At 37.8% G+C, this 26,057-nt stretch overlaps 1 protein-coding gene and 1 pseudogene across 5 annotated transcripts in view; one reads left to right on the top strand and one right to left on the bottom strand.

Annotated features, from left to right (window-relative positions):
• The window catches only part of Dennd1a (DENN domain containing 1A), a 473,824-nt gene that overhangs the window by 64,237 nt on the left and 383,530 nt on the right, over positions 1-26,057 (top strand). The window lies entirely within an intron of this gene.
• LOC110319517 lies at positions 23,511-23,869 on the bottom strand (annotated as a pseudogene).

Here is a 26,057-nt window from a genome sequence, read left to right as displayed (position 1 = left end):
CCCCCCTTGAGATAGGGTTTCTCTGTATAGCCTTGGCTGTCCTGGAATTCACTCTGTAGACCAGGCTGGCCTCGAACTCAGAAAGCTGCCTACCTCTGCCTCTCAAGTGCTGGGATTAAAGGTGTGTGCTACCGCTGCCTGGCATGTTCAGTCTTTAAAACACACAGCTGAAAACACAATTCCCCTTTTTATACATTTCTGTGGTCCTCTGTCATCTAGGCTAATGTCCAGCTTGCCACAAAGTTTTCTGTGATCCATTCCCGAATGTGTCTGACTTTATCTCAGCCATTTCTGACTCACCAAAAAATGTACTTTTCAACATGTTTTAACCAAATTTTGTGCTTGTTTTACTTACACATTACATTTGGAAGATATAAGAGGCTAATATCTCTAATATGGGGCATGTAGTGTTGATGCTTTTGAAATTGTTAGTGTTTGTATGGGCTTCATACTATGTTCTCTTATTTAATCTTCAAAGCAACATTGCAAGACGTTGGGCAGTGTTTTCTGAGAAGTACTCAATGAATATCTGAATTAGTGGATGTCTTAGTTAGGGTTCTATTGCTGTGAAGAGACACCATGACCAAGGCAACTCTTACAAAGGAAAACAATTAATTAGGGCTGGCTTACAGTTGCAGAGGCTTAGTTCATTTCATGGCAGCATGCATGCAGACATAAGGCTGGACAAGGAGCTGAGAGTTCTACTTCTTGATTTGCAGGCAGCAGAAACAGATGTGTCCATCTGGATATAGCTTGAGCATATATAAGACCTCAGAGCCTGCCTACACAGTGATACACTTCCTCCAACAAAGCAACACCTACTCCAACAAGGCCACACCTACTAAAAGTGACATACCTTTGGCCAAGCATTCAAACACAATAGTCTATGGGGGCCATTACATATTCAAACAACCACACTGGATGAATAAATGAATAAGTGGACTGTGGAGTAAAGAAAACCCTGGATGCCTACTCAGTTCTTGTGTTTACTAGATATGATTTTCATTAGTAATTTATCTTCTCTGAACCTATTTGCTAACCTCTGAATTTAGGTCTGTTCCCTGTTTATCTTACTAGACAGTATGAGGACGGAGTGAAATGATACACAGTAGATAAAACTGTTTTCAAATTACTATAAATTCTATGCAAATACTATTGCTTATATTATTTACTTAATCCAGGTTCTGAAAGCAAAGAAAAAAAACACTTGTAGGTACCAGCATATTTTTATAACTGGGAGAACACCAGAACTGTTTCATTTATGTAATGCTGATGTTTATGTCTTCTGTGATAGAAGACAGATAATGCCATGCTCTTGTTTTATTTCATAAAAAAAATTGCCAGGTTTGTGCTGTTAGTTATTGGTAGCAAAGGGAAATACTGTGATGTAGAGAGATGCTCAGGTGTAATGTCTGGCAGGGCCATGTGCTGTATGGGAGCCACAGAAGGTTGTTTGGTGTGCTGTTGTTGCTGTGCCCTGTGTGTGCTTGCTGCCTGTTAGCTGCTTCTCCTTATAGCCTCCCATTGTCCCCACTCTTTTACTTCACTTGTGGATCCTTTTCTGTTATCTTTTTACCCACATATATTTTTGTAAGCCATCAGACTGTTTATGTTGAGAGCTTGGTTACCTGTGGGTTTCTCTTAACCTATAGGCTCACTGTTGCTCAGTGATCTTTTGTCCAGACTCCAAATGTTAGAGTTGGGTCCTTGGCCCTGTCAGCAGCTGTTTCTGCATGTCCCACTGGTACCTCAAGTAGAATGTAACACACACACACACACACACACACACACAGTGTTTTTCTTTACATTTTATTTATCTGGCTTTAGATTTAATGTTTGTTTTCAATTCAGGTCACTTGTTGAATTGTTGAAGTTATTGTTTGAATAAATTCGTTTGTTATAGTTTTGGTCATCAGGAGCCAGTGTTTAGGAAAGTGGTTCTTAACCTTCTTAATGCGTCAAGCTCTTTAATATAGCTCCTCATGTGGTGACCTCCTTGCTACTTCATAACTGTAATTTTGCTACTGTATTGAATCATAATGCAGATATCTGATATGTGACCCATGTAAAAGGGTTGTTCAACCTCCAAAGAGTTCAATGACCCCCACATGTTGAGAACTGCTGGTTTAGAAAGTTGTGATTTTTAATCTGCCCTTGTTATTGTTTGAGTGTACTTTTTTACTTTCTGGCACAATTGCTGTTTGCTTATCTTTTCCTTAGCCCTAAAACCTGTCGTTTCTTCAAGAAGCTTAAGGCCCCAAGTTTGGATACAAGCTATCTGTTGTTGGGGTATGACCCTTCCTAGGCCATCTTGGTAGACAGAGGTAGGAGGCAGATGATGTGTATTTGGACTTTCCAAGTTGATCCCGGACTCTCTTTCTTAGATCTGACATTCAGGTGTTCCCTGTATGAAAAGTCTCCCTACACTGTCTCTACACTGTTCAGATGCTGTGACACTTTATACTGGGGTAATATTTAATGTGCATGCTTTGTTCAGATTGCTCTGAAACCTTGTATCTGGCAGCTGCTTTTTATGGGTGTCCACGTCTTGGTTGGGCTTTGATTATCCACACTGGATCACTCTCCCTGAGTAGACACTTCTGTCATTCTCAAACTATGGAACACCCCTATATTAGATTACTGCTTGAGCCCAGGAACCCTCCTTACACCACTTGGATTCTTCTCCATGTTGGCACTTCTTATGTAAATACTGTGTTCTACTCTGAACCACAATGTCTATTTCTTATGATCTGTGGACATATACCTTGACTTTAGGATTAAATTATCTGTTAGGAAGAGGAGGAGAAATTAATTTCCTGGACTTTTTTTTATGCACAACTTTATTGCTTTTACTTTAGTTCTGGTATTCCTTATTCTTCCTTTAACACCTGCCACTTAATTAACTTCCTTTGTCTAGATCCATCTTCTACCATGCTTTCAGATTGTGTTTGAAATAGATGTAATTGTGCTGTCCTCTGCTTAACCCTGATAATACAGCGTAATACTTCTTAGCATGGTGCTCAAGGCCCTTTGTAGCCTAACTAACCTCTCTTCTCTGCTGTCCTGTTGCTGACCTTGTGCTCTAGTTCAGTCACTTCAGGCTCTTTGTCTCCCCATCTCGGCTCCTGATTTTTCTCTTTCCTGTTATCTTCCTGCTTCGATTTCATCATCAACTGAAACTCAGGTAAGATGCTACCTCTTGCCTTTTTCAGTCTAACCTTGTCTTCTGTATCTACCATTTTGAATCACTTTGTTACATACCTGCTGTCTTTGAATCTTGCTGTTTGAATTTTTACATATGGGCTAACTTATCCTATAGGTAGCTAGCTAAATAAGAAGACATTTGGGCTGGCAAGATGGCTCAGTGGGTAAAGACACTTGCTTCTAAGTCTGATGACCTGAGTTTGAGCTCTGGGACTGAAATGGTGGAAGGAATAGAGAAGAGAAGCAACTCCTGAATGTTGCCCTATGACTTCTACACCCATGTCTCAGTATGTCCCCCATCCTGAGTTAATAAATCTAATTTAAGAAGAGACATTTAAAGATACTTCTATTTTAGAGAATTCTCATTCAGTGGTGTCTGTTGGTCTTCATAAGTAATGTAGTGTTACTATGAATTGTCTCATTTACAGAGAACTGCAGGTTATATAACTGCCACTTTAAAGGGAGTTTCACCGGTCAGTCACTCTATGGCTGCAAGCGCTTTCTGAGTGGCTCTAGGGATTTACTTTTGTTTTTTACAGTATGGTAAAAAAGAAATTTAGATTGTATTATATATTCATTCATGTACTACTCAGGGTTCTCTAGAAGAACAGGAATGATAGAATGAATATTTTTTGAAAAGGGATTTATTAGATTGGCTTACATGTTATGGTTTGGATTGTCCAGCAGTGGTCACTTTCAGGCAGGAGAGACTGAGAACCTAGTAGCTGCTCAGTCTGAGACTCAATGCTTCAGCAGCCCCACTCTGGCACTGTGGGCTTGGAGGATTCCTGGAGATCGATTGGTGGCAGAAGAAGCTGAGTTCTGATATCAGTGGAGCTGTCAGCAGAAGTGGCAGAGGCTGCAGCAGATTAGATGAACTTGCAAACAAGACATGAAGATAAGCAGGCAAAAAGAAAAAGCTTTTCCCCTAAACCTTGTATCTGGGTTGATGCTGGAAGGTGACACCCACATTTAAGATGAAGCTTCCCATTTCAATTAACCTAATTAAGAAAATACCTCACAGATGTGCCCAGAGACTTGTCTCTTATTTGATTCCAGATCTAGTCAAGTTGACAATCAAGATTAACCATGACAGTTCATTACCTTCTATTTCCCATCTGCTATGTTTATTACCACTGGGCGGTTGCAATTCCCAGGACCATCCAAGTACCTATGTTAAAGACAGCAAGAGACCAGAAAGGAGAGAGAAAGTGATCAGGCAGCTAGTAGTTGCTTCCATTGATTAAATCAGTGGCTTGCTTGGATGAACTGTTTTTGTTTTGAATTCTGAGCATTTGTTTGTTGTTTGAATTATGAACATTTTGAATTTTATTTTATATTTTAAGATCTCAGGTAAAATATTAAGCCTCTGATCTAATAATGTACTGTAGCTCTCTGCAGAAGAGAATAATTATTCAGTTCAGAGTAGAAGAGTGGTTGAGAGCTTAGGTGAAAGTTCACTACCTGTCACCTGTTAAGAGCAACTGGAAATGTTGATTCCTCAGCTGAGAATGATCAGGCTAAAGTCCAGACATCATAAAAATTGAAAAATTGAGTTTGTTGCAGAGTATTTGTTTCTCCTAACATTTCTCTTTTTAGATAACATGAGCCACTTTCTAAAAGTGATCATGTATACTTAGGTGTTTTCCATAAAAATATATGGGAGGTAGCTCATTTAGGAACATTATAATAATTATTGAAAGGTATGCTTTTTAATCTGAGAAATGTTTCAGTGACTTTTTTTTTTTTTTTGAGACGCTGACATTTTATAGAGGTGTTGTCATTATTGCTATCCTGTCATGATCTAAAATGGGCATAGTTTGGATATGAAGTGTCACAACAAAGATTCATATATTGAATGAAACCTTGATATCCATGGGGAGATGCACTCACTGAGTAATGACTGGATCAGGAGGACTCTGAGCTCAACAATGGAAGCATCCATTTGATGGTTCAGTACTTGGATAACATTATTGTGAAGTAGTGGAAACTTGAGAGTAGGCAGGCTTGGAGGAAGTAGGTCACTGGGGCAGTCCCTTAAAAGATATACTTTGTCCCCAGCTTCCTCTTCCTGGGGCTCTCTTTTACCTCAGTGTTCTCACTACCATAATGTTCTCATCACCACAGGACCATACCAAGGAGCTACCTACCAAATCATAAATTAGAGCTTTTTGTTTGTTTGTTTGTTTTGTTTTTTTGTTTTTTTTTGTTTTTCGAGACAGGGTTTCTCTGTATAGCCCTGGCTGTCCTGGAACTCACTCTGTAGACCAGGCTGGCCTTGAACTCAGAAATCTGCCTGCTTCTGCCTCCCGAGTGCTGGGATTAAAAGCGTGCGCCACCACTGCCTGGCTCCCCATAAATTAGAACCTTTGAAATGAACTATTAGGCAAAATGAGTGTTTTCACATTTTAAGTTGTGAATTGTTTACATTAGGAATTTTGTCAGTGACAGAAGGCTATCACAGAAAATTGGTCCCGAAGAAATGGGACTGTTATGACTACTTGATCCTATGGTTCAGAGCCTTTGGAAGCTATGTGGTCAGAAATCTGAAAATTTAGGAGAGTCACCCTAGAAAAGGCCTAGAATGCTGTGAGTGGAGCTTAACAGGCTAATCTTGTGAGAGTTCTGAAGACCAAAAAGGTCATAGGAATTAGGAGTAAAGGTTGTGCTCAAGAAGTTTTGGATGGTGACCAGGATTCTTGGTAATTGGACTGTAGGCCCCTGTTTACTTTCTGGCACAGTAATTGTCTACATTTTGTTCATTCCCAAACCCTTCTTGGGAGGTTAAGTTTGTGATGCTAAATGTGAAGCCTAGAAGTTTCAAGTTAGTCTTCTGTGTAGGCTGTTGCATGTATATTGGCTGCTTTTAGCCAATATAGCAAGACTGAGGAGCACAGAGATTTGAAAACCTTGCAGTTTAACTGGAAAGAAGAACATTTAAAGTTGTGGACAAGGAGAGTATGGTTGTTAGAGGGATTAAAGCTGCCTAAGCCAGGCATTGGTGGCACACGCCTTTAATCCCAGCACTGGGGAGGCAGAGGCAGGCGGATTTCTAAGTTTGAGGCCAGCCTGGTCTACAGAGTTCCAGGACAGCCAGGGCTACACAGAGAAANCCTGTCTCAGAAAAACAAATACAAAAAAACAAAACAAAACAAAAAAAGCTGCCTAAGAAGGCAGCTGCAGTCCACTGGGATAGGAGGAAAGATGCCTTGAGGCAGTTTCAGGAGCCAGGAAGGCTCTGCCTTTTGGGTCCTCAGGAATGTACAGCTATAAATGCCCTTTAAAGACTTTTCCTTAAGGAGAGAACACTGCAGGAGGCACCTGCCTTTTCTGAGCTACTTAGGAAGTTATTTTCCAAGGATTCATTTCACTATGTTTAACCACTTAGGCACTCAGGAAGCTGCCACAGCCATGGAGCAAGGGTGGACACTGTGCCAGCTGATGACAGACTTTGTATTACCTGTGTGGTACTAGGCTTGCAGCCATGTATCATGCAAAACATTAAGGTCGTGAAAGTTCCATTTAGATTTAAAAGAAAGCCTTGGAGGCCAGGTAGTAGATAGCAGAGGCAGAATGCCCAGTGGGCAGTCCCTGAGACAGTAAGTAATACATGAAGCCAAAGATTCAGTGAAGTCTCCAAGAAATCAGAGATACCTGGAATACGGGACATCATCTTGAGGAAAGCTGTGAATAGCAAGAGGAGCCAGCCCAAGAGAGAGGCCATGTGGGTTGCAGACATAGTACCTATCCATTTGTATCTTACACTCTACCACCAAGTGCTTCAAATAGTACCCACCTTGGAGCATAGGATTCAGTGTTTGTCCTACTTTTCATACTTTTGCATTGGTCTTGTTCTCTTTTCTGTTCCTCCTTTCTTCCCTTTTAGATTGGGATTATTCACTCTGTAGCATTGTAATTGGGACATATAAGTTGTTTGTTGACTTTTCTAGTGGCTCATAGCTAAGAATTTATACTAACCTTCACAAGAGACTTTGGCCACGAACTGCTAAACAGTACTTAACTTAAAATTTGGGGAAACTTCAAAAATAAACAAAAACAAAAACAAAACCCAAAAAACAAAAGGCAATTTTCATTGTGAGATGACTAAGACCTTTGGAGGTTAGGGAAGATTGTTATAGATTAGATGTTGTGGAGCATACCTTCCCAAAGTTCATGTGTTGAAGATGTGCTTCCCAGCTGATGAAGCCAATCATGAGGAGTCTGGTATTCCATTGGTAGGTTATTCATTTTATTTTATATTTTGTGTTGGAAATGATAGGAGGTGGGGTAGAATTACTTAGAGGAAATTGATCCCTGAGGATGTATTCAGGAAAAAGATTTGTGCTGTTTTCCTATATACTAACTTACCCTCCCTGCTTCCTGGCTACCACAAAGTGAGCAACTCCTCTTCCACAGCGCTCCTGCCACCGTGATGTTCTGCTATATTCAGACACAAAGCAATAAAGCCAGCCAGGGCTGAAGTTCCACAAAATCATCAAAGTATATTTACCACTTTTATGTTGTAAATTGTTTATGCCAAGGCTTATGAAAGACTGATTAACCCAAGCATTAAATATTTACACTGTTAAAATGAAGAGTTTATAGAAAGATTTGTTTCTTAAAGTCTGAGTATTGGGTAGTATGAGTTGGATAAAGTTCATAATTTGAGTATTTTCCATTTAAGGTTTGTTTTGTTTCTGTTTTCCTATAAAAGTATTGTTTAAAATGAGATATTTTTCCTTCCTTTCTGCTCTTTTGCACAACAATCATGGAATCAAATCATGACCATGTGGTAGTTATTGGTTATTTTTAATAAAAAAATTGGTCTTTGGGATTTTTTTTTTAAAAGTCAGTTTAATTCTGCTTAATGAATGGTTTTGGGTTGTGTCTTAGTTGCTGTGAAGAGACACCATGACCAAGACAACTCTTATCAAGGAAACATTTAATTGGGGCTTGTTTATAGTTCAGAGGCTTCATCATCATGGAGGGGAGCATGGTGCTGGAGAAGTACCAGAAAGTTCTACATTCTGATCTGCAGGCAACAGGAAGAGAGATTGGGTCTGGTATGGGCTTTTGAAACTTCAGAGTCCACTCCAATGACATCCTTTCTTCAACATGGCCATAACTCCTACTCTTTTTCAAACAGTGCCACTCTCTGATGACTAAGCATTCAAAAAAATATATGTGCCAGTGAGGGCCATTTTTATTCAAACCACAGGTTTGTACAGGTTGTACTATGCATTTTTTGGTCTATTTGTTTGTTTGCTTTATTTGTTTGTTTTTCTAGACAGGGTTGGTTTCTCTGTGTAGCCTTGGCTGTCCTAGAACTTGTTTTATAGACCAGGCTGGCCTCAAACGCAAGATCTGCTTGTTTCTGTCTCCTGAGTGCTAGGACTAAAGGTTGTGCACAGCCACTGCCTGGCTGGTTAACATTATCTTAGTAGTGTCATCTGAAACACAAACTTTTTAATTCTAGTGAAAATTATTTTATTTAAGTTTTCTTTTGCTATTTGTATTTTGTATCTGAGAAAGCAGTCTCCATCCTAAAGTTTGGAAGACTTAATCCTATGTTTTCATGGTGCTTATATTTTTGGGTCATAATTCATTTTGAATTGATTTTCATGTATGCCGTGAAGGAAGCTAATATGCTTGGTGCTGTGCCTGTACTCATAGGGCTTGGAGGCTGAGGAGAGAGGATCTTCTCAAGTTGAGGACTGCCTGGGCTACATAATGAGTTCTATACTAGCTTAGTCTGCACTGTGAGACTTCCTGATTCACATCCCTGCCGTCTACCCTTAAGAAAGAGTCTAAGACATTCTTTTGTATGTGGATATACAGTTGCCATAGTACTATCTGTTGGAAAGACTGTCTTTTGCCATTGAGTTATTTTGACTTTTTTTTGTTAACAACAAAAACAACCAATTGATAATTATAATGAGAATGCCTCAATCTTTCTGGGCTCCGTCCTGTTTATGTCTTTACTGGTACTACATTGTCTCTATTATTTTGTCTTTGTAGTAAATTAGGAAGTTGATTTATGTGAATTCTTATGTTCTTTTCAAGATTGTTGGGCTATTTCCATACAGACTTTGACATCAGTTTGCCAGTTCCTATAGAAGGTCACCTAGACTTCAGTAGGGGTAATAGAATGTGTGGGTCTGTTTCAGAAACACTGCATCTTAGCCCTGGTCACTCTGTGAGTGGGTAGCTGTAGGAATATTTTTCAACAGACTTAGGTAGCCTTTGTTTTCTTCCTATTGTGTTTGTTTTTAGAATAGACGATTTACCATAGTATGTATTAAATTTATGTTTCTCTTTTGATGTTATTTTAGTTGGAATTTAAATTAAATTTAAATGTTTCCCTTTTTTATTTGCTGATGTATAGAAATGTGCTTGATTATATATTTATTCTTTATCCTGCAACCTCACTAAATTAGTTTACTAGTTCTAACTGGCCTTTGTGGGTAAAGCTTTTTGTAGGTATTGTTTGTTGAAGTTACTCTTTTATTTGTAGCATTAAGTACATGATATAGACTTTGTGAAATGCTTCTCTGTGTCTATTGAGACTTTGTTTATCCTCTTGATGTGGCTTATTAATCATTTTTCAATTTTAACCCAACCTTGCATTCTTAGGATGAAGGTTACATGTCATAGTGTATTATCCTTCTTATGAATTGCTAGGTTTTGTTTGCTAGTATATTGTTGAGAGTTAATTGTAGTTATTATTAATCCCACCAGGAGAGAGTAAGACCATTACCACAATTTGAGCCAAATTTGGAGCAATCTTGATTTTATTGGGGTGCACCCAAGAGCTGGCCAGAGATTGCTTCCTAAATTCAGTTGAAGAGAGAAGTCCCAAATTCATTTCTTGGGCTCCTTTTAAGGAGTGAAATCATAAGTAGTTGCAAAGCAGGTTTATAGAAGAAAGATAATAGGGCAGTAAGCAAAATCAGAAAAAAGCTCAAGGAAAAAGAAAACTTACTGAATGGTATTTATGTGATTAGTAAGGTCAGGGAGGGGAAGGGAGGGTAGGGTGTTCTCAGAACAAGTCAAGGTCATGGGTTGGGGCAGGTCAGGCTCCAGGAAACCTACTTACTGCGAGCAACTCAGCTCTTACAGTAAATGGAAACTTATTTTTAACAATACAGCATAATGGCTTCTGCCTTCAAAATGGAGGTATGCAGGTTCTGAGCCCACTGTCAGTGCCAGTCTAATACTGGCTCTACTGATGGACTGGGAAGTTATTCTTTTATAGTCTGAGATTTGAAGGCATTTACAATGAATTCTTCAAATGTTTGCTGTACATTCTAGGAAGTTTTCAGGTTGCTAATACAATTTCTTTGTTCTATGTCAGTTCAGATTTTTATTTCTTCTTGAGTCAGTTTCAGTAGTTTGTTCATTTCATTTAACTTATTTTTTGGAATCGTTTATTAATTTATAATCTTTAACTATGTAAGTTTAGTTTTCATGGTTTCTTTGACATTTCTATTGTAGTTTGCACTTAGCACTGTGAGCTGACTGTCATATCTGGAAGCTGTTGCTGTGTTTAAATTGCCTTTTTCTCTTCCTCTATTTCAGGAATTGCTGTTTGTTGTCAAGATAATTTTTCTTATATAGGCTTGCCTGATTGTCCAAGCAGACTAAGGCCATCTATCCTTTGATTTTTTTCAATAAATTCCTACATCTCTCCATTTCCTTTGTTTTTTAAAGAGGTTGCATAGGAAATTCATTTCCTTGTCCCTAATGGGGACACAATTCAAATTGTTTTTTAGGAGACACATGCTGAATAAGTGGGGTACCCATACCTTTCCTCTGAGCTCTTTAGCCACTCTGATGCCTCAGAGGCATCTGAAATCAAAATGTCTATGTCCGTTAATCCCAGATCTGGCCCCTTCTAATATTCATCACATTAAAAAACAAAACCTGCCACCATTCTGTTAACTGAAATCTATTACCTTTATTGTGGTGATCTGCCTTCCTGTTTTCTGTTCACAGTCAGCATTACAGAAAAATTTGACTGATTTATCTTAATGTCTTTCAAATTAGACATTCCTCCCCATATCAAGTAGTATCCTAATGATACTGTTGATACTTTTTTTAAAAATCAGTTTTCTTAGATATTATCTTAGATATCACATCTTCAAGGAAACCTTCCCAGCTCATGGAGGTAGACTTGTCTACTGTTTGCTCTTACAGAACTGACTTTGTCTTGAAATTAACTCATTTGTGTGGTAATCAATTAGTCTGAGCTTTTCTAATGGATTGTAAACCCTATGAAGATAGGGGCCACTCACTACGTTCTTAACTGCTATAAGTAGTGGTGTAGGAAGATGTAATGCATATTTATGGAATAACTGAAGCAGGGAAAATGAAATAATTTATGTGGAAATGCCTTTAAAATGAAAATTGCCAGAGAAACATTTGTTATTCCTGTCTCTTAACATTTAAACTGATTATTTTACTGAATTGATAGGTTTGTTGGTTTGTTTGGGTGAAACGAAATGCCAAATATTTGTGTTGTTTAAGCACTAGTCCCCTTATTTTGTATTAGACATTGTTTATTGAGATTGTGGAGCTGGTGTAACAGTAACTACTGCAGGGCAAAGTCTCTCTGGAAAGTACCAGAATACCTTCTTCTTGGTAATTATCACATCTGGGTTAAGATTTTACTTAGCACAAAATGGGTTGCAGAAATCATTGTGTATTTTCAAGTCAAGGTGATGACTTTCTTCAAGATAGAGCAGAGATGAAATAGCTCCTACATTTGTTATTCTGAATGGAGCCTTGGGAGGAAATTCCAAGCAGCAGAATGCCACTTAACATTCTGCATGCTATTTTGCTCTTTAGTAGTGTAATTGTAAAATGAGGCAATAAAACTGGAGAGGATATAATATTTATACCTGTGCAGGCAGTTCACATGATAAAATGTCACTTGGGACTGTTTACTCCATACTGGTTATTTGGATAAGCCCCACCTGCCTGGTAACAGGAGGTGCCGAGTGTTGCATAAATCTTGGAAGAAAGGTTAGGGTTAATATAGTAAATTTTGCAGCAGGAAAGAGAATGCATCATATGTGGTAATAATAATGGCTACTATCTTAAGTATGGCTTTTGCACCAGCACTTCTCTAGGCCTCTGGGGACCAGAGGAACAGAGAAGGAGAGAATATTGTGGACCTTCTTTGCATCAGTGGTCCTACTGAACACTTCATAACAACTCTACCATGTAGGTTTCTCTCTCTCTCTCTCTCTCTCTCTCTCTCTCTCTCTCTCTCTCTCTCTCCTCCCCCCCTCTCTGTATGCATGAGTGTGTGTGAACTGCTTCTTGTTTTTTCTGTAAAAATATTCTGATGACCTCATTGGAGTTCTGTTATAATTATCATGTTTAAAGTTTGGTGCATTTTTTTTTAAGCTTGGGTTTTTTTTTTTTTTTAGACAAAAAAAAAAAATTAATGAGAAGAGACAAAGAGACATCAAAGAGCTTTTCCTTCTGATTGCTGTGTTAGAACTTTTGCCTGAAAATAGGTTACATTCCTTCTGTTTTCAGCTGAATCCTCATTAGCTTTACATTTTAATGATGTCCAGGGCAAATTACACCATTTATGGTCAGCACCTTAAAGGGATGCTTAAAGGAGACTTAGTTTTTTTTTTTTTTTTTTTTTTTTTTTTTTTTTTTTAAGAATGGTGGATATGTTTATTCCAGGAATATAAATTAATCCTGGTTTCTTAAAAATATAAATAAATATAAATAGGGTGACAAAATGGAGTTATTTTTTATTTCCATGTATTGAAATAACACAATTCTGAAGTAATTACTTTAATCTTAAGTAGATTAACCTTTGAAAAACTTACTTATAATGTTTGGGAGTATTTAGCTAGAACCATAGTCCTACATTTATTTTTGAAAATAGTTCTGGTTTCTCATTTACTTAGATTTAAATTGATATTTACTGCTTAGTTTCAGAAGTAATTCATAGACAGTACATGCTCAATAGGAATAATGAAGGTACCTTCTTCCAGTTGTGGAAAAAGCAAGGGTGATTGAAATTCTAATATGTTGATAGATAGCATTATTTGCACAAGAACAAGGGAATATGTTGAAGGTGGAACTTTTCACAGGCATCTACATTATTTGATTTAGAAGAGCAATATGAACTGTAGAGTCGAGTTTTCATCATGCTTTGAATGTTCAATAACTAGATGACAAATCAGAATAAAATGTCACATTGTGTCAGATATTGTTTATTTCCTTAGCAATTAGTTGGTAAAGCAAAGTAAGGGAAATTTGACCTATTAAGTGAGGAAACTGTAATTATGAGAGGGTCTACCCGATACCAGGTGCTTTATAAAGTGGGCTGTAGTCCATTTTTTTCCTTGGCTTTTAATGTGCCAAGTTGAATCCTTCTCTGCTGGACAGTGGTCTAATATCCTGGTTAAGCTGTCTTGGATGCAAGTAGTACAGTTTCAATGAAACTAGCTTAAGAAGGCTAGGGTTGGAGGCGGAGGGGTCCATTGTACAGTAGAGGACAGGGAGCAGAATGTGGTGGACTTCATGAGGACAGACTACCTGGAGCATTACCAGCCAGGGGGACCCTTTGATTTCTGATTTTCTGGCTTTCTTTGCTGACTACTCATCTTGTGTTGGTTCAAAGCTGTGTCTATACCATCTTTCAAGCATGACTTTCTACTACCAGTAGACACTTCCTGTGTCTATTTCCAGTACTCTTTGTGGTCACTCAAGTGCTGTGGGCATAAGAATAAACATAAAAAAGACAACTTTTACCTAATGTGTTAAAGACATTATGAAAGTCTCTATCAATAGCCTTTAATATTTACAAACTGAAGAACCAGTGGGAGGGTTTGGGTGATGCCCTTAAGGGCAGTTGGCATGATTTTATTTTAGAATGGATTTTCTTTTTAGGTAGCATGCTAAATAGTTGGCAGAAATACTTTATATAGATTTAGGAGCTGTAGTCTTTGGTTTGGTCCATTATGCCTAATGACATAAACAAAGATGTCAACATCTTTGTTTTTAATAACCAGTAAAGTACTGGTGGAGCCTGCAGTCACTCCACCAGTATGTGTTATATTATTGCTTTTCTTGTCTCTATGGTTTAATATTCTGGTTTCTGTTATCTGCAGTTACCTGTAGCCTCAAATACTAGTGTTTGTCACTTTCAAGGGAAAAAGACCATATTTGTGTGACTTTATATTATGTTGGTATACCTGTTCTATTGTTCTATTAGCTATCAATCTCTTACTGTCTCTAGTTTGTAAGTTAAACTTAAAAAGATTTATTTGTTCATTTATTTATGTATTCATTCATCTATATTCTATCTTACCTGTCTATCCATCTATTTATTCATGTGTGACTACTGTATGTACAGGTACCTGTGGAAGCCAGAAGAGAACACTGTGCTCTCTTGGAGCCAGAGTTACAGGGGGTTGTGGGTATTGGGAACCAAACTTAGGTCTTTCACATGAGTAATGGGTATTCTTAGTTACTGAACCATTGTTCCAGCCCCTTGTTAAATTTTATCATAAGTAATTGTACACATGGAGTGTGTGTGTGTTTGTGTGTATATGTGTGTGTGTATCTATCTATATCTATATGTCTATATCTATATCTATCTATCTATCTATCTATCTAGAGAGAGAGAGAGAGAGAGAGAGAGAAAGAGAAGGAGAGACAAACAGACACAGAGAGAGATCAGTACTATTTGAAGTTTTAGGCAGATCCTCCCACCCCCCATTGACAATCTTAGTCTCTTCTATTAATAAAAAAGGAATAGTTTATTAAAATTAGTTCAAGGAGTAGATGAGTGCTAAATTAGCCTTTGTTGACTTTATATATATATATATATATATATATATATATATATATATATATATATATATAGTATACAACATATAAATACATGTGAGTACTTGTATTTGGTTGTAGTTTTTTTCTTATTTCCTAGGCCCATTGGAGATGATGGAAATAGTACAGAATGAGGCACTGATAATAAGTTGCCCCAAGGCAATACAGGTAGTAAGTAATGAATTATAGGTTTTATATTGTTCTTTCAAGAGAACATACCTATATCTCCAAAGATAATGGCTCAGTGTTATTTCTATAATGTTCAGTTTCTAGGTTGGAACAAGATTTTTTTTTTTCCTTTAGTTGCTTTGGTGAAAAGTGCACGTTGTAGTTCAGGTGCTGGTATTAGTAAGAGGCTGTGTGAGTTAGTTATTGCTTATTACTATTATCATTCTTATGTTAAAATGAGATTATTAATGGGGCTCACCCTAGAAGCTTGGCTTGTGGAAGGAAATAAAGTGCAGTTTTCCACCTGATCTTTTTTGTAATGCAAATTAGTTAATTGCAAAGAGGAAACTTGTCAGAAGAATTTAGTTGTATTGGTTTGTGAGTTTTGCTTATATACCATCATGCCTGAAGTCAAAGCAGACCAAGTGTTCTTCCTGGCCATTGCAGTTATGCAGGTTTTCAGCTATCTTAAGTTTATCCTTCTTTTAGATGGTCTTTACTAAAAGAGGTTCTGACTGTGAGGATGGGAATAGAAGAGTTATCAGTAGAATCTGATTGAAGCTTTTTTAAAAAAAATTATTTTATTAGATATTTTCATTTACAGATTGTAGCTTTTTTATGTAATTAAAATAATTTTAAAGTTAGTATGTTTTTCCAATTTTCATAAAAACTACCTATCTATAATATTTTAATTTACATATTTTAAAAAGTTTTTCTTTTATGAGTATTTGTGTGTATATGTTTTGCTTTTGCTTTTGTTTTTTTGTTTTTTTTTTTTAAGACAGGGTTTCTCTGTATAGCCCTGGCTGTCCTGGGACTCAGAAATCCGCCTGTCTCTGCCTCCCAAGTGCTGGGATTAAAAGCATGAGCCGTCACTGCCCAGTGATTGCACATATATGAACCATGTGTGTGTGGTTGGTGCCTAGTTCCTGCACAGGCTGGAAGAGGTTGTTGGACTGCCTGGAACTGGAGTGGGTGCTGAGAACCAAAGCAGGATACTCTGCAGGAGCAGACAGTGCTCTTATGTTGAGTCAGTTCTTCAGCCTCATTATTACACTATTTTGAAGATGTTTTCACCTTTAAGTTGACCTTTTTTTGCTTTTCTGGAAGGATGCTTAATCATTTGGGGGAACAAAGTGGGCACTAATTGTGCTTTTGTTGAGCAATGAGATCCTGTTGTCTGTGAATGTAGGTGACTTACATCCCTTAAGTCAGTTTCATAGAACGTGGAAACTGGCCCCACTAAGTTCATAGTCTGTTTTAGGACCAAGACTTCAACTCTAATCCCCACAACATGCTCCTTTCTTATGTTCAATTTTCTCATCAATAATATGGAATTAACTTCACCTGCCCATTTTATTATTTTCAGAATTTAACTATATAAGAAATTTAATGTTATGAAGTGTTCAAAGTGCTTTAAAAATATGTAGTAAAGGAACTGTAGAACATTACAGAAATATTACTGTAGCCTGTTTTATGTAGTAAATATTCTGAAGCATCATTATAGCAAATTAGCCACTGTAGTGAACTGAAAGGAAGCTGCTTTTGGAAAAATGTGGTCAATTTTGTAACATAACTACTTCTACTCTATTTGTAATATAGTATTAAAATTACCTTAAAAGGCTACCTCTGCTTAAAAACTTTGTACTTGTAATAGTATTTTATTGTTTTCTCAGTCTTGAACAGTATATGATATTAAGTCATTTAAAACATTTTGTAATATAAAATATTAAAAACTTAAACTTAAATTATAATGCATTTTACCTCTGACTTCTTGGATATAATTCTTGTGGTATTTTAATGAATATTATCTTTTCTTTCTCCTCCTCCTTCTCTTTCAGAAGTTACTAGGCCTTTTTTAAAAAAAACCATACTTTTTCTTTTCATAATTATTTTGAAAAAAAAAATACCCGTATATGCTTTTTTTTCTGAATAGGTTACCAAATCCAGTAATGAAACACCCTTACTCATGAATTTTATATGAACCTTGCTATACTGTTAACATTTATATATTTTAGATTTGTTAATTTATCTTAAGTGTCTTGTACAATTGTACAATTGACACATGAGTGCTATGAACATAGGACCTTGGACAAAGATGGACAGATAGTATACACTTTTATGTAATTGTCATTAAATTTCAGGTTCAGGAAAAAAAACAAAAACAGTGTTGTACTTGAAACAATATAGTTGTGTCCAAATCTAGTGAGAAATAGTAATAAGTACTGAACAGCTACTGTGTGTCAGGCAGCCGGCTGGCCAATCCACACAGTTTTTTAACCCTCAGTATTCTATGAAGTACATTCTGTCTACCTGTCAAACTGGTGAAGGTTCAGAAGACTGCTCTTAACCACACTAGGCTTGGTAGCTGAAGTTCTTTCCCATTTTATTTCCTTTTGTTGTTGTTTTAAAAGAGTGACCCAGGCTAGTTTGGAACTCTTTAGCCCAGTGAGTCTCAATCTAATGCTGTGACCCTTTAATACAGTACCTCATATTGCAGTGATCCTCAACCATAATTATTTTTGTTGCTTTTTTATAACTATAATTTTGCTACTGTTACAAATCATGATGTAACTATTTGATGTTCAGGATATCTGATATGTGACCCCTCTGAAATAGTTGTTTGACCCCCAAGGGGGTCATGACCCATAGGTTGATAACTGCTGCCCTAGACCAAGGTGGCTTCAGACTTGCAGTGATACCCCTTCTCAGTCTTCTGAATGCTGAGATCACAGGCATGTGCCTACTTTCTTGGTGTGTTGCCATGTTTATATTCTACATTCATAGAAGCTCTGAGACATTTAAAGGCAGGATATATTTGATGGGAAGTTAATTATTCTATTTTATTGCCCTATACCTCACCTACTTCCTACCCCCTGCCACTATAATGTGTGAAGTGTCATAGAGGATCTTTTTTTTTTTTTTTAATAGAAAGATTATTAGACCCCACCTCCCTTCTTTTGTTTAAATTAAGATGAAAGTTCAAAGATATCCAAGAAAAAGATTGAGAACAATAAGTAGTTTGTAGGCAGGGTCAAGATTAACTTGACTTTTGGAAGTATTCTTTTTGATTTTCTCTTAAAATGTAGCTTTTAATTGATGGCAGACAGACAGAAATACTGTGTGCTGTTTCAGTAAGTGTATGTATTGTGGGATGATTGGATCAGGGAGATTGACATTCATCACTTCAAATACTATTTCTTCTTTTTGTCCAGAACTGTAGTCCTCTGTTAGGTGTTTTAAAATATGTTATTATCTTCAGCCATTCTGTACAGTAGATCTTGCTTATTGCTTTTATCCCTTTGAAACTTTCTGCTTTGTCTTGGTCCTTCCCTCCGTAATTTCTGGAACTATCATTTTACTCTGTACTCATGTAAATTTTGACTTTTTTAGATGCAACACAAGTAAGATCATATTTGTCTCACAATGCCTGGCTTATTTCACATAGTGTAGTGACTTCAAGGTTCGCCCATTTTCTTAGGGTTTCTATTGCTGTGTGAAGAGATACCCACTAAAGCAAAAAAAAAAAAAACAATTGTGTGAAAAACAAACATATTTGGGGCTGATTTACAGTTACAGAGGTTTAGTCCATTATTGTAAGACTGGAAGCATGGCAGCCTGAAGACAGACACGGTGCTAGAGAAGGAGCTGAGAGTTCTACATTCAGATTGGCAGGCAGGAAGGGAGAGAGACTCCAGGCTTTGTTTGATTTTTCTGAACCTCAAAGCCCTCTATTAACTTGTCCTCCAACAAAGACCACACCCACTCTAATAAGACCACACCTCCTATAATGCCACTCCCTGTGAACCTATGGGGCCATTTTCATTCAAACCACCATACCCATTTTTATATGTCAGAATCCCTCCTCCGCCCTTTAAAAAAGAAAAAAAGAGCAGTATTTCATTGTATATATAATACCAGGAAAATTGGGGTACCCTCTTGAGATTCTTAGTGTGGTTAAAACAATTTAAGGAAGGATGCAAATAGAAGCGCAAGGAAAAATTATTAGAGTTTAAAGAAAAAACACACAGGGCAGGACAGCTGTGAATCTCTGCAGTTAGCTGGAGGAGGAGGATGAATGAGAGAAAGAAAAGCCATGTCATTTAAGCCAGTATAGAGGTCAGATCCATGGAACACAAGCAGCTACATGGCAGGGAGGGGAGCTTTTGAGTATTCTTAGGTTTTCGTCAGCATCCAAAAGAAAGACAGAAAAAATTAAAAAGTTGTGCTTTCCTGACTCAGGGTTCAAAAGGTGGGCAGACCCTCCTAGTGACTCCTGAGGACTGTACTGGTGGGGTGGGAATTTTGGGAAGGAAAAGTACACTATCATTAAAGAAAAATATTTTTGCCTGTCTCTTCAGTGAAAAAGTGAGCTCATCTCCCTGGGGTGATTGATCCCTTGGCCAGGTGATTTGATTGATTTGATTGACTGGGTTTAACTGGAGTGTCGTATCTCTACATAGGCCGGAGATTCTATTTTTTTTTTTTTTTTTTTAATAGCAGAAATTTCCCTTCCTTTATATCTCTAGCATATAAAGTCCATATTTTAAGACCCATTTCTTCCTCAGTGGGCACTTCATTTGTTTCAGCATCTTGGCTATTGTGAATAGATGTGGCGAACATGGGAGTACAGGCCAACTTCCCTTCCACCCTCTCGGTCTTTGACACGCTGGTCTTAGACTTGTGAAGATCTTCTTGCCTCAGCCTCTCAATCACTGGGATTGTTAAGTGTGCACTACCATGCCTGGCTGCAAACATCTTTTGAAGATTCATTTGGCTATATATCCCAGTATGGGATTACAAGATCATATGATAGCAACTTTGTTTTTCTGAGGAACATTTGTGTTGTTTTCTAAAATGGCTGTCCTAATTTGCAGTTTACCAACAGCTTGCCAGGGTTCTCTTTTCCGCCTTTAACTTTGAGTTTGTGTTGAATTTGTGTATTGTGGGGGTGGTGAGGGTACTTGGCCTTTCAAAGAGGTGTAGCAGATGTCCTCCTCCCGTCACTGTGCTTGTGGAATCAGAGCTTTCTTTTATCATTTTGTTGCCACATGTATATGTGGAAAATCAGTTGCATTGTAAAAATTCTTACTTCCTGGAAACTAGAAATGCATTCAGCAGTGTCCCTGCCCTGACACTTCTTTTTCGTTATTTCTAAATGGCAGCGCAGTTCCCTGGGCATTCCAGGCATTCATCTGGCTGGGATTCCTGTTTCACATTTTCTGTTTGCTGCATTTTCTCCTGTCTTATTTTATTTCTTTGTCCTGATTAGTTCACAGAGTATAATGGCAGGGACATTTGCGCTTTTTTTCCTCCAGTTATTCTAGAGGGAGAGGGAGCCAGTGATAAGAGCTGTTTATATCCTAAGCAGTTGATTTGTAATTAATGTTGCCTGGGCGCTCACATGTTGGCAGAATTGGTAACAGCTTGCAGTATTTGTATTTTTTTTAAAAAAATTCTTTTCTTTTTGGTATTTTGACAATGTCATTCATATCTCATGAAAAAGTACCTCAGACTTAAAGGTTAAGTGTGCTAAAACATGGATGGACAAGGAAGGAAGGAGACCCGGTGCTGCCTAGAGACCTTGATCTTTTGCCAAAGTATTTAAACAATTTAGTGTTTTGGTTTCCTAGCTCCAAGCTGCTTCTCAAATCCCTGGCTAATTAATCCAGTTAATGCTTTGTAGACTTGCTATATGCAGTGCTTTGGCTTGCTGCTCTATCACTGAGGAGTCCGTTTTGTTTTACTGAGTAAACCCAAGCAAGCAGGCCTAAACTTCTTTGGGTGCAGTGCTGCCCAGGGGGCTTGTGGATGCATGCAATTTGGGGTCTTTAAAACCTTCATATGTGTGGCTCTATGTACAAATATGGATATTCCTTGCAATTTATAGTCTTTAGGTTCAGAATTTAGAGGTTAAAGAAATGGTGTAAAGTAAAAATTACAAATAGAAAATAGGTATTTTGCATGGGACCAAAAGATCCAGTCAGTAGACTGAATGACCTATCTCCTTCTTACTGTGTGATTTGTGCAAAATCCTCTAAACCTTAACTTTTCTAAGTCTTAGTTTTTATATGTATGAAATGGGGAAAGTAGTTCTATCTTATGGTTTCTGTGGATAAAGAGAAAATTTAAATGCAAGTGCTCAGTGCAGGCTAAAACTTAGCAAATGACAAATGCGTTGTAACTGTGGAGATCTGCATGTGTTCAATACTTTGGTTTCTTTTGGTGTTTGCTAAATTTTGGAGTAGGTAATGCCTTTATCTTTTTTTTTCCCCTTGGTAAAGGAACTTTAAATATCTCAATTTGTGTTAAGGGTATAAAAATTAAGTGCTTATTCTATCACAGTAGTGATAAAACACAAATAGATGCATTTGGTTTGAATATTGGTATTAGGACCATGGATGGGGGTTGTCAATAATAATGATCTTTTTTTAAGACTGAAGTGTAAATTATATTTGTGTGTGAGCACATGTGTACCACTACCATGTGGAGGTCAGGGATAAGTTGTCAGCTTCCCTTCTCTTTCTCACCATGTGATTCCTGGATCTAACTGAAGTTTCCAGCCTTGGTGGCAGGCACCTCTACCCTTTGAGACAACTCATAGGCTCTATTTGTTTTTAATTTGTGTTTTGTTTTTTTCTCTAGTTAAATAGTTAAACTCAATCTCAGAATATTCACTGCAAGTGAAACTGATAATATTCTCTGCTAACTCCTTTCTGAAAGCATCTTTTATTGTTACAGGTAGTGGGGCGTGATCTGGAGAGTAATGAAGCAGCCTGAGGATTCTTTTCAGAGACTTCTATCCTGGCAAAGCCAGGATTCTTGACTGCCACAGAAAGGAATTGCAGGAGGAGTCAGTATGAAGTAGAATTGGAGTTTTTTAAGATGAGATTTTAGGGACCATTGAGATAGCAGGTAAAATGCTTGTTATGCAAGCCCAGTGACCTGAGTTTGCGTCCCAGAACACAAAGTGAAAGGAGAGAACTGTGCTGTGGCATAGAAGTGCTTGCATTCACTTACATAACACACAGTAATAAATAAATGTTAATGAAAATGAAAATTTTAAAGTGCAGTTAAGCACAAAGGTTAATAGAGAAGTTTTCAGAGAAAGTAAGACACACCCAAGCATGGTGTGAGCTTCCCAGGGAAAATTATCTTGTCTTCGTCTTTGCCTTATGAATATCAAAGTTACCGAGGAATCCCCTCACCCCTGGTTTCTCCTTTTTCAATAAATGAGGCTGCAGAATGGTCCTAGAGGTGCTTTGCATAGGATTTCAGTCTGATAAGATAAAATAAGGATCACTAAGGCTGTGCAAGGGGGTTAAGACATGTCTTGCTGTAAATGTTATTTCTTAGGAGAGGCCTAGAAAATCTTTGCAAGTGTGCAGCTGGAAAGAGAAAAGCCACATACACTTAGGCTTTCAGTATGCCCATTGCTATTTTAATATTTCTTATTTGAAACATCTCTCTATAAAAGGAGTATTATCTCTGTGTGGGCAATCTTCAAGCAAATGTGGTTAATTGTGGTTGAATTCTTGAGTCAGCTGGTGAGAATCTTCCATCAGACTTGGGTGAGGGGCTTTTGTTTCCTCCTATATCCCCCGAATTTCCCCTGGCTTTCTGTTTATTTACTTACTTATTTTAGGACAGGGTCGCATTATATAGTTCTGACTGACCTGAAACTCATAGAGATCCACCTATCTCTGACTCCTGAGTGCTGGGATTAATGTACAACACCATGCTTGGCTCATCTCATTAGAATTGCTAAATTCAGAATATATCTTGGTGATTAGGAATTACCAGGCTCAGTTTTTGATTGTTAAAGGGAATTCTACCACCAGCTCTATTCCAAAGGAACTGATGTACTAAAACACATAAGATTCTTAGTTTTACTTTTATTTTTGGAGACAGGGTCTCACTGCATAGTAGCTCTGGCTGTTCTGGATCTCAGTTTGTAGACCTGGCTGGTCTTAAATTCACAGATGCCTGCTTCTGCCTCCCATTTGCTGAGATTCAAGTTGTACATCACCATGTCTAGCCTTTTCTTTTTAAATATAGCTAATTACTTTTTGTTTATGAAATTTAAAAATATAAATGTACCTATAAAATAAAACACAGGAGCAAACAGGCAAACAAATAAAGATATCACTTAATCTAATGATATAAAAAAATTAAAACGTTAGTGGATTCCCATTCAGGCCAAGGAATAGAATATTGCTAAACATCTTACAAACCATACTGCTTCATCTTCCCTTTTAGTAGCCTCTAAGTTCTCTTTAAAAAACAACCAGTCTTTGTTTTCCGAGTCTAACTTTTTTACAGAACATACTACAAAAAGGTTTATAGCGTAAATGACCAATGCCCACATCATCATCAGACTCCTCCAATTATTTTTTTTCTGTTGCTTCTACTTTTTTCCCCTCAGCTGCTGCAATAGCATGGAGTGGGCAGGACACTTTCTAAAGCAAATAAGGCTTCCAGCATCGACTTTGCCAACAAACTGGGCCCAAAAGGTTCAGTATTGACACTAGCTGCTTTAACAAGGGCAGTGATCTTATTCTCTGTGGTGGTCACCATGTCATCATGCAGCATGAGAGCAGGATAGATGACAGGGAATCTAGGAGATGGAGGCCATGGTGTGGTCTGCCTGTGGTGCTGCGTGCTAGATGAAGTGAGACAGTCACTCAGACATGCATGGGCTTTGGCTTTATTGGAAGAAGAGAGGACCTTGGGGAGGAGCTGAGGATAAGCTGTGTTATCTTGACTTCAATAGCATCTAGTAGTTTTGCCTCTTTTTGAACACATATAAATGGAATTATATAGTTTCATAAATTAAGTCATAAATATTTTAAATGTTTTGGTTTCTGTTGTTGAAGATTGTATTTATGAGATCATCTATGTGTGTACCTCTTCCTTACTCATCTTCAGTATATGTCACCATTTGACTGTACCACAGTTGATCTAAAGAGAGCTTTTTATGAATATTTCTGGGGAGTATATCTTTGAGCTACGTATGTTCATATGAGTGAAATTACTGAGTCCTAGTGTACGTGTATATTTAACTTGAGCATAGATTGCCAAGCTGTTTTCCACTGTGGTTGGACCAGTTTGCATTCCCATCTGCTGTGTGTGAATGCCTCTTGCTCCATGTCCTCACTAGTACTCTATTAAAAATCTTTTCAGGACTAGGTGCATACACACTCCAGTGGTAGAGTAGGCATGAGGCCTTAGGTTTGATTCCCAGAACAAAAGATGAAACAAAAGATTTCAATTTTTTGTCTTCTTGGTGAATATGCATGGTTTTCACTTAGTTTTTAATTGCACTTTATGGTCATTAATGAAGTTGACATCTTTAAATGTACTTGTTGATTATATATGCCACTATGCCATATATCTCAAAACTTAAATTCCTTTTGTCTCTGTGAAATTCCATATCAGTTAACCAACAATAATGTCTTCTCCCTCAGTTAACTACAAAACTCTATATGTCAGTTCAACTTTTTTTTTCCCATCAAAGTTTGAACTCAGGGCCTTACAGATTGAAACCAAGTGTTCCACTCCAGCTGAAGTTCAACTTTTAAAAAATATCTATAAGTGAGTCCATGTGGTGTTTTAGTTTCTGTGCCTGGCTTATTTCCTCTAATACAGTGTTCATCCATATTGTGTCAGATGTCAGAATATCCTCCTCCTCCTCTTTTTTTAAACTTAGAAATTTTATTCCTTCCCTTCCTTCCCCTCTTCTGGGTGTGTGTATGTTCATTACAAGACTAATGGGCAACCTTAAGCTTCATTTCTTTGGAGCTCACTTCATCTAGCTCCCAGCACCACAGGCAGACTACACTATGGCCTCCATCACCTAGATTCCCTGTCATCTATCCTGCTCTCACTTGTGGGTCTCTCACTGGGACCTGGAACTCACTGTTGAGCCACTGTATTTCTTTTTGTTGAATATTATTTTGTACGGTGCATCCTAGTCTCAGTTCATACCTTTTACATAACCACTGTCTTAATTGTACAGTAGTCACTTTCTTCTGTTTGGCCCATCCCCAGTCTCAGCTTGTACCTTTAACATAAACACTGTCTTAGTTGTCACTTTCTTGTGCTTGCCATTTTCTCATTTAAATGCCTCCACAGAGGATAGTGCATCTGATCTCATTTGGATGTTAGGATATCTTTTAAAATTTCTTTTACTTTGGAAGCTGTACTGGTTGGTTTGTGCGTCAACTTGACACGGGCTGGGCTTATCACAGAGAAAGGAGCTCCATGAGATCCAGTTGTAAGGCATTTTCTCAATTAGGGATCAAGTGGGGAGGGTCTCTTGTGGGTGGTGCCATCCCTGGGCTGGTAGTCTTGGGTTTTATAAGCAAGCAAGCTGAGGAAGNCAGGGGAAGCAAGCCAGTAAGTAACATCCCTCCATGACCTCTGCATCAGCTCCTGTTTCCTGTCTGTGTGAGTTCCAGTCCTGACTTCCTTTGGTGATGAATAGTGATGTGAATGTGTAAGCTGAATAAATCCCTTCCTCCCCAACTTGCTTCTTGGTCATGATGTTTTGTGCAGGAATAGAAACCCTGACTAAGACAGAAGCTTACCCATCTCCTTTTTCTTGTTAAATTTGAGTCATGTGGAGGTAAATACTGAAGAAGGTAGGAGGAGGCAAAGGGCATGTAGCCATATACAAGTTGTTTTTATCATTCTGTCCCATGAATGAGAAAAGTGAGCAGTATGCCCCATAAGGCTCATCACTTCAGGTTTTTTTTTTTTTTTTTTTTTTTTTTTTTTGAAATAAATGGAGGTGAGAGATAGGAAGACAGGAGACAGCAGAG

The sequence above is a fragment of the Mus pahari genome, chromosome 3 (assembly GCF_900095145.1).
Source record: "Mus pahari chromosome 3, PAHARI_EIJ_v1.1, whole genome shotgun sequence".
NCBI lineage: Eukaryota > Metazoa > Chordata > Mammalia > Rodentia > Muridae > Mus > Mus pahari.
Note: the sequence above shows the minus strand (reverse complement) of the source record. Positions and strands in the feature narration are given on the sequence as shown.